General features: G+C 37.9%; 1 long non-coding RNA gene across 1 annotated transcript in view; it reads right to left on the bottom strand.

Annotated features, from left to right (window-relative positions):
• Positions 1 to 5,000, bottom strand: part of LOC127008054 (uncharacterized) — a 77,463-nt gene that overhangs the window by 68,705 nt on the left and 3,758 nt on the right. Inside the window, exon 2 of the long non-coding RNA XR_007760756.1 lies at positions 2,996 to 3,025. This is a non-coding gene — a long non-coding RNA (uncharacterized LOC127008054). The remainder of the gene's footprint in view (positions 1 to 2,995; positions 3,026 to 5,000) is intronic.

A 5,000-nucleotide genomic window follows, 5' to 3' on the forward strand; every position in this document is an offset into this window, starting at 1 on the left:
TAATAAATCAAACACTGCTTCCTAAACACGTAAACAATAAAAGACGACTCCGTAAACAAAATAATAAAAAAATAAATAAAAAGAGTAGCAAGTCATTAAAGAAAAGCAAATCCGTAAACAAATAAATGATAAACAAATAAATAACACAAAAACAAGAAAACACACAAAAAAGCTCGATAAAAAATCACATAAATAAACAAATGAATAACAAACAGAATTACATAAAAAATAAAACAGTATAAAGAAAATAAACCACAAATAATAATTAAAAAAACCTGCCTAAACAAGAGACGCACCCAGGCAAATCAAAAAGCGAATAAAACAAAACAGAAAAACAGAATCGATAAAATAAATAAAACAATATAAACGAGAGTAAAACAAACCAATAAAGCGATAATACTAATAAAAACAAACACACACACACCCTCCACAAGAGACGCCGCCCCGCCCAGCACACCTTTAAACAGCCACTGCCGGTGACGCTAATGACGTGATAATTACCTAAAGCGATTAATCACAGGTGCGTCAATTAAATCTCGGACGCACAGGTGTGGGGCCACGGTCACCTGTTTTTGGTGGTGGCGGTGGTGCTGAAGGTGGGGGTGGTGGTGACGGTGGTGATGAAGGAGGAGGAGGAGGAGGAGGAGACACTTATAATTATAGAAGGGTATAGATATGGTACAGAGAGAGAGAGAGAGAGAGAGAGAGAGAGAGAGAATCATAGGTAGATACATATAAGCTAACAATGGTAAATTAACATATGAAGATAAGAAGGCCAATAAACAGATGCAGATGCGTAAAAATAGGTACATAGCGTGATAAAGATCAGCAGATGCTGACAGAGAAAAAGTCAAGTAGATAGACATGTAGAGACACCCCCCAAAAAAATCTATTGGTGCCTGGAAAGGAGAAAAGTATACAATATGTTAAAGGATAAAAGAAACTATTAATAAATAAGAAGAATAAGAAAAAAATATTGATAAATAGATAATACACACACACACACACACACACACACACACACACACGTACCCGCGTGCTGTGCGCGCGCGTGTGTGTGTGTGTGTGTGTGTGCTTACGTGTGTAATTTTTAAGAAAAAAAATTGCATAACATTTCTTTCAGTTCGATCAGGAAAAAAATAGATGATAAATCTCTTAAATAGAAAATCTCGTGTTCACAAGATGCCCGACTCTAATAAGAATTCACGGGAAAAAAAAATTTGAAAAGGACGATTCCAATTACAATCGAAACTAAATGTAAGAACGTCAACACATTAGTACTGGTAGAGAAACATACAGAAAAGGATTACAACCACTTCATTTAAAATGACTATAAATATATATATATATATATATATATATATATATATATATATATATATCTATATATATATATATATATATATATATATATATATATATATATATATATATATATATATATATATATATATATATATATATATATATATATAGCTAGCATAACCGTTAATATCACATATATCGAGGCTATTAATGCTTAAAAAAACGCTACTTAAAGCAGAATAATATTAGACGAATAATCAAGCGCTATTCTCTTTCTAAGAACTCAAAATAACAAGAACACGTACGCCTCATTTGAAAAATAACAATTATAGTCAATATGAAAGAAAAAATATAAACTCATTCCTTCGTTAAATTACAAGAGAATAAACCTTATCTTTGAAATTGATATATATATATATATATATATATATATATATATATATATATATATATATATATATATATATATATATATATATATATATATATATATATATATATATATATATATATATCCAAAATCGCAGCACCAGATTTTTTTTTACACAAAAAAAAAAACTGCCAGTATTATCAAGAGAATAAGAATTTTTTTTTTAAATGTTGTTTTTCACATTATGTAGTAACGAATCAAGACTAAAAGAAATGCTACTACAGCGAACACAAATCCTACAACTAATCGAAAAACGAATGTTTTTGTGTATAAAAATTGAATCAAGGAGATGCTGGAGACAAAGAAGAAGTGACAGACAAGCAGACGGCGCCGCGTCGCCTCCACCTGGCCACACTAATTAACAGGTCACCTCATTACCTGCCCTGACGAGGAGACTAATTAAATCACGTGATCGTCACCTGTCATACACACACGCACACCTACACCTGTAGAAACATTTGAAAACACCCGCGTATACATGAACATACACACACGCGCGCACAAGCACGCACGCACGCAGTGACACACACACACACACACACACACACACACACACACACACACACACACTATAAACACTCGCCTGCGCCAGAACGGGCTGGGCCTACCATCAGGCCCCACCTGGAAGAAGCCTTGGGCAGGCAGGCCCCACCGGGAAGATGCCTACCGGCGCAAGGGCAGCAACGTAAAACACACACACACACACACACACACACACACACACACACACACACACACACACACACACACACACACACATCTATGTTTTTATTATGCTCCCCATAGCGCTGGTAAACTCTCTTTCGAGACCTGCTGGACGGCCGTTGTCAGGTAGGAACGAGGGAGAATTTTCAGTGGCTGCCGTGACACACCTTGCGCTCCAGCTTGAGGGTCCGGCAGTGAAATAATGCGCCGGCAAGAAAACAATTTTATAAGTTGTTCGTAGATTCATTCCGCCGCTGTCTCCGCGGGCTTAAAATGACATTCGAAATGACCCTTCGAAACTTGCCTTGAAAGGGGTGTAAAAATTAAAGTCGTCCGACTAGCCGGCGAATCTTAATAATAATAAAAAAATAATAATAATAAAATTCATGATACGACTCCACCAATACTACTACTACTTCTACTACTACTACTACTATTACTACTACTACTACTGCTACTGAAAATAATAATAATAATAATAATAATAATAATAATAATAATAATAATAATAATAATAATAATATGTAAATAATAGAAGGCCGATTATTTACTCACTCAAGGCCCGTCGAACTCAAACGGCGGCGTCTGAAACAAAAGCATAACGACGTGAGGGACTGCGGCAAGACAGTAGCAACAGTAGTAAAAGTAAACACAGGAACAGTAAGGATAAACGATAATAATAATAATAATAATAATAATAATAATAATAATAATAATAATAATAATAATAACAGTATTAATAATAATAATCATAAAACTGATAATAATAATAATAATAACACATTCTACATAAACGCTACTATTTATATATGCCAACCGATATTTTCTTGCCTTAGAAAACTTACAATTTTAGCATTACACGAAACATAACCAAGCGTATACATGTCAGAAACAGGCCATGGTGTGTGTGTGTGTGTGTGTGTGTGTGTGTGTGAGAGAGAGAGAGAGAGAGAGAGAGAGAGAGAGAGAGAGAGAGAGAGAGAGAGAGAGAGAGCGTATATATGAAATAGTATATCCAATACAAAAAAAAATCCAATTGTTATCTATTAAGGTCTGATTTTTGTATTGTCACTCATTCTGGGATCTCACGTAATTTTTGCTGGAAAACAAGGAATTTTTTTAAAACTGATTTGTTAAGGTAAAAATCTTGGCGTAGCGGAAAGAATGTTCAAACACTGAACAAAAAAAAACATAATGAAAAATAATCATAGAGGCGAGAAAAATATGACAATATGACAAACCAAAAGATGGAAAGTAATACAGTAAAAAATAACGAAAATATTTTTTAATGGCAAAACAATATAGAAGCAGTGACATTCAACAAAACTGAGGTTAACATACGAAGCGTGTACCTGCCCATGCCCCCATTTTTTCATATTTTTATTCAGAAGAGATTGATTTCTAAGACTACATCGGAAATTTCTATAATTAAAGCGGTAATTTTATAACTAAAGCGGCACTTTCAATAAGACGCATCCTCCAACCTCTGATAGCCTTTTCATTTTAAATTAAGCCGAAAGAAGGAGAGATGGCAAGGAAGGCAGAAAGGGAGAAAAATGGAGGAAAGGAGGCAGTAAAAAGGATTGAGGAAGGAAGGAAGAAGGAAAGAAGGAAAAGGAAAAGGAAGTATACAAAGTGAGGAAAAATAAAATAAAAATAATAGGAAGGAACAAGTCGGAACCAGCACGGGCCACTTCCTGTCCTTCCTTCCCTCCTTCCTTCCTTTCCGTCCCTATTAAACCTGGCCCGCGAGACAATACCGGCCGCGTCGCCCTCCGAACACAAATTATTAACGGCCTCGCGCCCTCGATGACAAAAACACTGTTTGACAAGTCGCCATCAAAGCTAATATGACCTTTTTTTCTTTGCTTCTCTTTCTTTTCACTCACTCCATAATTTTCCGCTCTACCGACACGTGCCCAACAGAGGACCGCCGCCGCCGTCGCTGTGCCAGACGCGTCTCAATCCACGCCTGGCTTCTCCGCGGCATGCCGGGAAAATAAAATCCGTGATGGTGTTATTCCTCTCCCCGCCGCCCACGCGTCCTCGTCAGCTCCTTCCGCGCCATGTAGACCGCGGCGGCTCTAATCCCGTGGCTTGGGGTGAAGGGGGTGCGGATTAACGGAGATTAGTGCTGGTAAAGTCGAATTAAGGGCGCGATCAGGGCATGCGGACGCGTCGTATTGTGGTCGGTTACAATAGCGATTCGCGCTCCGGAATTTACTCCCGCCAAACCCCGTTATGCCAACGCTAATGTCCTATGCTTAGGTTAATTATCACATGTTTCTCGTGTTTCCGCGCCCCTATGATGGTTGTTTTATAGCGCACGTGCGAGATAGTTGATTTGGATTGAAAAGATAAGGCTGGGGTGGGAGGGAAGGGCGTGGAGGGGGGGCTTACCGGGGAGGTGTCGGGGAGTCTATCAAAGAACAATCTGACACAATGGAACACAAGAGATGACAGATGCTTTCGTCCCGTCCCTCCCTTTCCTCCCCTTCAACCCCTCCCCTTCCCTTCCTCCCCTCCAACCCCTCCCCTTCAATCCCTCCCCTCCCCTTCC

Source organism: Eriocheir sinensis, chromosome 37 (genome assembly GCF_024679095.1).
Source record: "Eriocheir sinensis breed Jianghai 21 chromosome 37, ASM2467909v1, whole genome shotgun sequence".
NCBI lineage: Eukaryota > Metazoa > Arthropoda > Malacostraca > Decapoda > Varunidae > Eriocheir > Eriocheir sinensis.